The 11,068-nt window shown below is 38.9% G+C and overlaps 1 pseudogene; it reads right to left on the bottom strand.

Annotated features, from left to right (window-relative positions):
- Positions 1–9,846: 9,846 nt before the first annotated feature.
- LOC114687491 lies at positions 9,847–10,789 on the bottom strand (annotated as a pseudogene).
- Positions 10,790–11,068: the final 279 nt, after the last annotated feature.

Below are 11,068 nucleotides of genomic sequence, written 5' to 3'. Positions count from 1 at the left end.
CAGATCTGCCACACTTCAAATCCTAGCTCTGGCTACAAAGATCCAGAACTAGTTGTCCTGATGATATTCAACAAACCATCTTCACCAGCGCCATCCCCATAGTCTCTGGAATATCTCCTTTCACATAGTATTTACACTGTTTTCTCTAGATATGTACAGTGTAAGTAATGCTGCACCTGGTGTCTCCACATTTACAAGACTAGCTCTTTATGTGCAAAGCATGTACCTACTCTCCTTGGTGCAGCCCTCAAAATATCAGTAGTGCCATCTCCATACTCAAACAGTTCTAGCCCTGTTCCTAGGGCAACTATATTGGCTTTTGTTGTCTTTTTCTGAAATAAGCCACTGTCTGCAATCTTCACACTTACAGGATCAGTTCAGAATAGAAAGATCATAAAAGAATTTGCATGAAGAGCTCCCCATAACTTTGGGTACCTTGTAATCTACACTCTTCTAGTCCTGGATCCTGACAAACAAATGTTGCTCCAGTGTTGACTTCATCATTCACATAGAATACCAAGTAGGACCATAAAGGAAATTGCCCATAGCATATGATAATTAAAACACTAGATTCACAGACTAAAGAATGAGATTGAAATCTCGAGAGAAAATCCATAAGACACATATGAATGGAAACAAATCAAAATAATATCTGCTTTTTCATTGGAAACTTTAAAAATAAGAGCCTGGAGTCATGTACTTCATATTATAAAACAACATGAATGCCAACCTAGAGTACTATATCCAACAAAACAATGTGACTATGTGTTGTAGTTAAAGGAGATACAAAAATTTAACATGATATAATCATGCCATTTTTCTTCATGTCCATCAAACCACACTCTTGGGGAAATCTGGAAGCAATACTTTAGACTGAGGACAGGAATAAACAGAGCAAAGAGACTATAGGAAGAAAAGAAATGATGCCTTAACTACAGAAACTCAAGATACGCGCAAGACAATCATGGAAAAAACAAATAACAACATAACAGCGTCAACACAGACCTTTTAATAATAACTTTAAATATTAATAGCCACATCTCCCTGACCAAAAGACACATGCAAACTGAGTGGATTAAGAAACAAATCCATTTTTCTGTTATCTACAAAAAAACTCATCTTTCTGTCAAATATAGAAGAAACTTAAAACAAAAGTTTTCAAAATGCATTCCAAGCAAATGATCTGGAAACAGTAGGTGTTACTGGTCTAATGTTTAACAATGTAGATTTCCAACACAGACTAACCCCAAGAGATAATGAAGTGCTAATCTAAGGAACCACCTTCAGCATCTCAGGAATCAAAGGGGAGTCATGGAGTTGGAGGCAGTTTTTTGTTTGTTGGTTTTTCCTATTTTTTGGGGGGGTGGTCTTGCTAATTATTATTTTTCATGAAGAAAATTTTTATTCATTTTACATACCAACCACAGGCCCCCCATCCCTCCTCCTGCTCCCCCAAATCCTTCCCCTCAACACCCCCCCATGTTCTCCTCCAAAAAGGTATTGCTTCTATTGATTTTTCTATCTGAGAGAGTAAACCTTAGTTCTCTGAGGCCAGTGAGTGTGGCAAAACTTACTTCTCTGGGCCTGAAGAAAAAGGAAAACACACACACACACACACACACACACACACACACACACACACACACACCTCCAACATGCCAGGACCTCATGTAGGGTGCTGATGAATGGCAAGCCTTCAGCAGGTCAGAGAAACTGAAGAGGAGATGCAGAGTAAACTCCTGGACAGACAACATACATATGAGGACTTTTCTGAGGGACAAAGTGTAATTCTTCATTTCACTATTAATTTCATTATTTTTTCTACTCTATTGTTTTTCTGGTGTGTTCTTCTATCCTGATGTTTCCCTTGTTCTGTGTCTTTATTTTTCTATTACAGCTTATATCCCCCTGCAAATCTTTCAAACAATATAAAAATCACTATATAGTTACATTCTATTTTTTCACCATTAGTGAGGCTGTATTGCATATTATTAACCAAAGTTCATATTTTGTTCAGATCAGTTTACCCCACTATCCTTTTCTGATCTAGGATTACACTTGCCATGTTTTCTGAGTCCTCCTGTCAAAAACTGTGACAGTTTTTTGACATTTCTTGTTTTGATGACCTTGACAGTTTTGAGGTGTATTGGTCAGGGAGTTTATAGAATGCCCCTCATTCCATGTTCATTTGACAATGCTCTTGTGATTACTTTGGGATCATAGTTTTGATGAGTAAACAACAGAGGTAAAATGCCACACGTTATATGCCAAGGGCACATACCATCAGCATGGCTCATTGCTGTTGGTAATGGACTGTGATCTCTTGACTTGAGGCAGTGCTCACCTGTTCCTCCACTGTGAAACCCTCCCTTTCCAGTTTGCTTCTCGGAAGGAAGTCAGTGCACACAGACCTTGCTTGAAGCTTGTGCTCTGCCTCCTTTAGGAGCTCCTATTTAAATTACTTGGAATTTATTTTCCATATGAGAGAATTTGCCTCTTCACATATATTTCAGTCTTTTATTTTATCATACGGATGGGCTCATGAATATTGCTTGTGACAGGGTCTCTTGTATCCTGGGCTGTTTTTTTGTTTTGTTTTTTACAGTAAACACTTATTTTCCCTGTGTGAGGGTGTCAGATCTCGGAGTTACAGAAAGTTTTTAGCTGCCATGTGGGTGCTGGAAATTGAACCCAGGTCCTTTGGAAGAATAGTCAGTGCTCTTAACCACTGAGCCATCTCTCCAGCCCCAGGAAACACTTTTTAAATTGTGGCAAAATACAAATAACCCAAAACTAGGCATTTTCTTTTTTTGATTATGACTTTATTTTTTAATTAATTTATTTATTTTGCTATTATAAGCTTGATACAGTACAAATTCTTATCCTAATAGTGAAATGTTTCACTGATGCTTGCCCAGTTAATTGAGTAAAACCAAAACTTATTATAAGCCACAGTCATCCTATAGGGTCCCCCCTGCTAGGTAGCCTCCCTGGTTCTGTGGGTTTCAGTCTGATTGTTCTTTGCTTTATATCTAGTATCCACTTATCCACATTCTATTTTTTTAAGAGAATGATTACAGTGAATACAAGTAAAAATGTTTCCCATTTCACTTACAAGATTAAACATTTTGCATATTACATGTGAAAAAGAAATTATTCCCAAGAACCCATATACAGTTAAACACTTACCTTTTATACTTTTCATAGATCAGGAGCCTTTCAGTCATAACCATTTACATAGGCAGTAGTTTTTATAATTGCCAGAAAAACAGGTTATTAGTTTCACTTTTCATATTTTAGAGTCCAGTGCAATGATCTTAACTACTGATCGGTGATGGCTCTGTATGCTGTGAATGTATTACTCTGATTGGTTGATAAATAAAATGCCAGTCAGGAAGTATAAGCTGGATAAGCAGACAAGGAGAATTCTGGGAGGAAGAAGGCTGAGTCAGGAGACTCCAGCCCACCATCCAGGGAGCAGCATGTAATAGTATACAGGTAAAGGCACAGAACATGTGGCGACAAATAGATTAACAGAAATTGGCTGAGTTTAAGCGTAAGAGCTACACATTTGGAAGAATATAGAGTGATTGATGGGCAGTGGACACTTGCCTATTTAGATATGTTTTAGCTGATAACAACATGGAGATGCAGTTGAAAACATTCATAGGAAATAAGCAGATTTGATACCTTGAAATGAAATACTAGAATTCAACTCACAGAATCAGAAAGACCTGGAACCAGTTGGGTGCCTGAAGAACTTGGATTTTATCATATGGAGATTAATATTGAATGGTCAGATAGGAGTAGACCATAGAGAATAGATTCTGTGAGATATTGCTAAGGTAGTATGACATTCCCTTCTTCAACTGAGAAGATGGGTTGTGAAGTGAGCAAAATGGGTTTTTATCTGGAGCTAGAGCTGTAGGCAATCATCTGGTCCTCTGAAAGAACAGCAAATTCTCTTAAACATTTGGCCATCTCTCCAGCCCAATTTGTGAGTTCCTTAAGGAAACTGTGCCGGTAATGTGGGTTCATAGGAAATTGGATGGATTTAGCTTAAATCTGTGATGACAAGGCCTAACGCTATATTTATGGGAATGGAGATCATTGAGATAATGACTGGCACCATCACACAGTAACAGTAGGGTATCATGGCAGACTGGATGTACATGTGGGATTTACATGGCATGACTGGCTTTGTGGATGGGTGGCAACAACAAAACATCAGATGTAGGTTGTTTGACAATTGCTTTCTGTTCAAGGACAGCCACAGATGACACAATACTCACAATGGGGCATGTCTTTCTAAATAAATCAACACATGTGATAACAGTATGCATCCAGTGAAAATAAAAGTGACTCATAAATTTTAAAAAAGTGTAAGAGCTACTGAAGCTAGTAGTTTGCCCGAGCTAATGGCCAAGCAGTTTTAATTAATATAAGCCTCTGTTTGTTTCCTTGGGGGACACAAGTGGGAGAGATTTGCTCTGAGTGCAGGCCAGGCAGGATACAGGAAAACTTCAGCAACAAACTACTCATCCAATTTTCTGTTTTGTAGTTATGTGAAGTCATTAATTAAAGCTTTGTTTTAGCTATGATGTACACCAAAACATGTGAACACATTCCCAATATACAAAACAACTTGAGCTAACTCCTGGGACTCAACTATTTTCCTTAATCATTAACCTAAACCTCATTCTCTACTGCTCCTCAAGAGAAACTAGCTGCATGACACTCCCTTGGTCCTATTTTCTACTCTTTGCATCCCTTGCTTTATCAGAGGTAGGTGCAGCACAGTAGCCTAACTTTACCTATATTAATTTCCCCACTAATATAACCACTATCATAATCTCTTACTATATTTGTTAAAAAAAACCTTAGTCATCAAAATTCTATTGAAACTAACACTATTTGATAAAATCATTACTTCAGTTAAACAGTACAGCTTAAGAGGTGAGAATCTTCATAATAATCCACAGATAAAAATCCACAGTAGAAAGGGATATTTTCATGAGATAATCATACTACATTAAAGGCAGTAGAGAATCCCCCCACATTCATTCACATCATGACAGATACCAGAGAAAATGGCAGTGTCAAACAAGTAAAGGCACAACAGTATCAAAAGACATTCTGGAGCTGAAGCTCTTGGGGCCTTGCATATCTGAGATTCACCCATCAGTACTTTGCATACTAGTGAGCTGAACTCCTAAAGCTCAATTGCCCACTGCTGCTCCTCTGACATGGCCACCAGCAAAGAAGGGCAATTGATTTTAAACAAAATAAGTATTAACCAAAAAGACAACACAATATTAAATATACATGTTAGGAAACTCAAGGCACACACAATTTCATAAAAACATATCACTGTACTTAAAGACACAGATTGCCCAAACTCAATAGTAGTAGGTAATTCTTCCATACCCCACTTTCTTCAATTGACACTATCTGACAAAAAGTAAATAGATATGTCAGCCTTTAAATATCACATGGACCTAGCAGGTACCTGCAGAATATTCTGCTCAAACACTGAAGAATATACATTCTACTCAGCACCAAATGGAGCTTCTCTAAAATGGACCATACTTTGGTACAAAAAAACACATCTTAACACATTCAGAATAACTGAAATAACTCCACTTTTAGGACTTACCCACAATGCAGCAATACTTGAATTCAACACCTATGGAATCCCAAGTATTTACTAACACAAGTGGAGATTACCCAACAGCTTACTAAATGATGAGTAGGTCAAAGAAATTAGAGAAAATGAAAAAAAAAATCCTAAAATTAAGTGAAAAAACCCAAGATAAACTTGCCACACATTATATATAGTAATGAAAGGAAAATTACAGTTCTAAGCACCTGTATTAAAAATGAGAAAGCATACATAAACAAGTTATGATGCAACTCAAGAACTTGCAGAAAACAAGAAGAAGCCAAATGGAAATTCAGTAGATGGGAAGAAATAACTAAAAAGTTATTTCTTCCACAGCAGAAATGAATGAAATAGAAACACAGAAAATAGTACAAAGAATCAGTGAATGGAATAGCTGGCTCTTTGCTAAGTTAAGATCAATATATCCTTTCCATAATTAAGTTAAAAAGGAACAAAGAGACTACATTAACAGAATCATAGACAAACAGGAAATGTTAGAATACACACCAAGAAAATTCAGGAAATTATCCTGGAATCCTTTAAAAGACTATACTCTATTAATCAAGAAAATCCAAAAGAAATATTGGTTTTCTAGAGTCAGCCAAAGTTAAACCAAGAAGTGTTTATCAACTTGAACAAACCCACAACAGACACATGGATCTTTGGGAGAAAGGTAAATAGAAGAGATTTTGTGGGTGGACTGGGCACAGGTGGGGACAGGAGAAAGAGAGAGGTGGGGAGGGGAGGGGAGATGAATGGAGAGAATATGGGAAGAGACAGCTGAAATTAGGGGGGATTTGGGGACCAATATGGAAACCTAGTAAGGCGGAGACTACCTGGAATCTATGAGGATGATTCTAGTGAGGACTTCCAGTAATAACAGACAAAAATCACATAGCTCATTGAACATAGAACAGTTGAGCTGGTGCTTTAGTGGAGCTGTCACCCCTAGGTTCTAGTCTCTTAAGTACAGGAAGATATTCTGCAGGCTATGGGAAGAGAAAAATGGACACCAACCCAGTCACAATACCTCTGACCAACCATCTGTCACAACTGCAAGATGTGCAAGTGTCCAATCAATGTCTGATTTAACTTGAGACTTCCTCCTTGAGAGGAAGTCCATGCCTCACACTGCCTGATGGCCAGGAACCAGAGATATATACCCCAGAGGACTAAGGTAGACCCAAACATGGCTGGTCTTTAAAAATCAAAACACAGCTGTGAAATAATTCCTAATGATATTCTGCTATGCTCATAGATCAGTGCCTTGTCCAGATGTCGTTAGAGATACTTCTTCTGGAAACAAATGGGAGTGGATGCAGAGACTCACAGCAAGACATGATGCTGAGAGAGTCTAAATTGGAGGTTTCCATCATGTCTCTCCCCTAGGAGCTCGGGAATCCCTTAGAAGACAAGCAGGAGAGATTGTAAGAGTCTGAGGGGATAGAGAAAAACAGGAGAACACAGCCCACTCAGTCAACTCAGTAGGGTGCATATGGGCTCCTAAAGACTGAGGGGGCAAGCACAGGGCCTGAATGGGTCTGCATCAGTTCTTCTGCTTACATGCTGTGAGTGTCAGCTTGGAATATTGCAAGTGTTTGTGGGAATGCTACCTGTGATAGCAGGTTCATCTTTGACTTATTCACCTGCTCTTAGGGCTTTTCTCATCCTGTTGAGTTGCTTCCTCCAGCCTCAATGTGAGGGCTTTTGCCCTGCCTTATTGTATTTTGTTTAGTGGTGTTTGTTTGTTATCTCTAGGAGGCTTGGTCTTTTCTGAATACAGAGAAGAAATGGGGAGAGGGGTAGATTGTTTTGAGACATGGGAAGTGTGGAGGTAGGGGAAATTGATCAGGATGAAAAAAAAATCGATATTCCAAAGTAAAACTTGTAATAAAAACCCTCTGACTAAAAAAAGGAAAAAATTCCCAAGGCCCACTGGATTCATTGTAGCACCGTACCATACTTTCAAAGAAAAGTCACAACCAAGACTTACAAAAATATTAAAATTAATAGAAAGTAAAAAGATCAATAGCAAGCTCTTTCTGCATAGCCTAATACCAACAATATCCAGCAACACAAGAAAAAAGGAAACTACAGGCCTATATCTGTGATGAATACAGGTGATAATATTCTCAGTAAAGCAGTTGCAAAACCAAATAAAGTTATATATGAAAGATACCACACACAATTAGTAAGTTGGCTTTTTCTTGGTTTCCAAGTCATCTGCTACTTATTCTTTTAGATGTCTTTCACTGAAGACTATCAGAACCGGTTTAAACCTCCCTCCTTGCCTGAACTTTCAGTTCTCAAAACCACAGTAGACTGCCTTTTAACAGATGCAACACTGAGAAATCTGCTAAAAATTCCTCCTTGTGGCTCAAATAATCTTTGGTTGTGTTGATCATGTGAGTAAAGTCAATCATTTCTGCAAATCCATGTAACACTTAGGCCCAGTACCTGACACATATCACATCCTCAATACATGTCTGTATTCTGTAGCTATTCTGTATAAGGTCCTGTGTGGGAGATAGGTGAGAAGACTGAATGAATCACTGGGTCAATCACTACTGGATATTTGGTTATTTGTAGCCATAGGAACAACAGCTGTTGTAATTTTTAAAACAAGATTTATTTATTTTTATTTTATGTGCATTGGTATTTTTGTCTGTATGCATGTCTCCACAATCTCTCCATCTATGAAACTTGTTTTAAAAAACGTCACTATCGTGCAGGGGCAGTGGTGGGGTTTGAAACTATTCTGAGCACTCTCGGGAGGCAAATGAGGCAGGAGGACTCTTTGAATTTGAGACCAGCCTGATCTACAAAGCTGAGTTCCAGGTCAGCCAAGACTACACAGAGAAACCGTGTCTTGAAAAACCAAAAAACACCAAAACAAAACAGGAAAAAGGTGACATGAGATAAAACTTGTGAAGTCTGAAATTATGGGTTTTTGTCCTCTGTTTCCTCCCATCCCTCTCCCATGGCTCAGAGAGCCAAATAGTGGAGGCCAGAGGAGTGAAATGTATGAGGAAAAGAAAAGATGAGGAGAGAGTGGACTCATAAAAAAAGGAAAGGGGAAGGAGGTGTCAAACTTAATACCTCTGGTGTGGTAGTCTAGCGCTCTGACTTAAAGCCACACATGGAACGTTGACTAAATTCATCTAAACGGACTTAGGAGACTGCTGTGATGTATGTGAAACACTTCTGAAGTCAGGACATAGAATGTAGCTAGATCCACTTCCAAGGACCCGAGACTCTCACAACCGGTTTAAACTGCCCTCCTTGTATGAACCTCCAGTTCTCAAAACCACAGTAAACTGCCACTTACAGGGCCCGACACATTGAGACCTCCCCTAAAATTCCTCCTTGTGATCCAACTGACTGTTGGTTGGGTTGATCATGTAAGGAATGTCAATCATCTCTGCAAAGCCATGTAATGCTTTGGCCCAGTACCTGACACATATCACTTCCTCAATAAATGTCGGTATTCTGTAGATGTTCTGTGTAAGGTCCTATGTGGTAGGTAGGAGAGAAGACGGAAGAAATCACTCGGTCAATCACTACTGGATATTTGGGTATTTGTAGCCACAGGAACTGTTACAAATAGCTGTTGTAATTTTTTTTAAGTGTTCTATGTCCTTTTATTTTGGAACATCTAAAATTTTCTGATGGATCAACTTTATTGTATCACCACTCACATTTAATATCATTACTAGTTTGATACAATGATGAAAATGAAAATAAAAAATATTTAATTTAAAAACATGTAAGCATTCATTCATTTGTTCAGGAGTGCATGTTTTCCATTCTTTGGGATTATCACATACACCATTATGTGCATTTTTAAAGATAAAAGCTAGGCTATTAGACACTGCAAAACTAAAAAAATCAGTTATTTTCTATGACGTATGCAAAACAGCCCTCCTCACATGCAATAATGCTGCACATATATTGAAGATTATGCTTTTGAAGTGACTTCATCATTGACTTTTCTGTTGGATCTACACCTTGGAATATTAAAATGTTCTTAAAATGGTATGATGAAGCCTAAAAAAGAAAGTATGCTTTCTAAGTTGCAAATTTATCTTAGCTGTCACCCCCTTCAAGCAATAATCCAAAGTGGACATATACCCCATTGACTCATCGGTTCAAAGGTCCCAGCCTAAGGACAGTCTGTCTTGCTTTCAGCATTTCTTCCCTGCCTTTGCGTGGATGCGGATGTGAATTTTCAGGTTATTTGACTAAACAAATCTCTTCTGGCACTGGTCAAAGGGGCACACAAAGCACTTTTCACCAGTGTGGATGCGGATACGGGTGTGCAAGTTGAAGTCCAGCGAGAAGCACTTGGAATGTACACTGAAACCGCTTCTCTCCAGTATGAACCAGAAAATGTCACTTTAGTTTCCAGCGCTCTGGCAAAGGTTTCCCACACTCTGCACACACATGCTGTCTGGGACTGTGAATCAGCATGTGCTTCTTCGGGGCTGTTTTATTCCTCAGCTTCTTCTTGCAACCAGTCTGAGGGCACTCCAGCATCTATAAAGGACCACAGTATTCACCACCCTTTGGCTCCTCTCCAGTAAATCCCGCAAGCTGCTTATGATCTGATAAATCAGCTTCTGATATTTTTCCAACCAGAAGCTTCTGGTGAGTCATGTACTTGGAACATCCAAGTACTGTGTTCCCTCCAACACTCTGTTGAGGCTGCTCTTGCTCGTCCTCTTTTTCCTCTTGTTTTTTTCTCCTTAGTCATGTATTCCAAAGAACTATCAAGAAGGGAACTCGCTTCAAGGAAATGGCGAGAAAGTTCTTGTTTGACTTCCTCTAGGTTTTTGAAGGCTTTAAAAAGTAAATCCACTTCCAAAATAGATTCACAAAACTCACTTCTAATAATTCACTCTATGTAACCGTCCACGAAGTCATCTTCTTCAGTCTTGGGGCTTGTCTCACTGTACACATCTTCTTCCACATGTTCTTCGTGGATGGTGTATGTTCCCTGGAGAAGTTTCCCTCTTGTCTTCTGACTTGCCATGCCTCCTTTTGTTTTGGGTTCCCTATACTGAGGGCTCTTCTGCCCAGTCCTCTCTGGCCTCTGGTCTCTGCCATTTTCTTCATTTGCTCATTCATATTGTTTTGACTGCTTCCTTCTTGAATGATGAATGTAATCACCCCCAGCAAACACCTGCTATTTGGTGAGTTGCAGTCGATGAAAAAAACTTGGAGGCAAGAGTGTGACAGTCCTGCTTTCTTTCATATGTACGAGCTACTGGCAAGACTGGACATACACATGATCGAGAGCAAAAGCCCATCTTCTTTGCCACCTGTCTGATCTTAGTCCATTGCTCTAGCACCCTTGCAATGTGCTCTGATATTTCTTACTCTGTTTCCTTTCTGAAATCCCAAGAA

This window comes from Peromyscus leucopus, unplaced genomic scaffold (assembly GCF_004664715.2).
Source record: "Peromyscus leucopus breed LL Stock unplaced genomic scaffold, UCI_PerLeu_2.1 scaffold_1248, whole genome shotgun sequence".
In the NCBI taxonomy this organism is placed as follows: Eukaryota; Metazoa; Chordata; class Mammalia; order Rodentia; family Cricetidae; genus Peromyscus; species Peromyscus leucopus.
This window is presented reverse-complemented; position numbering and strand designations above follow the sequence as displayed.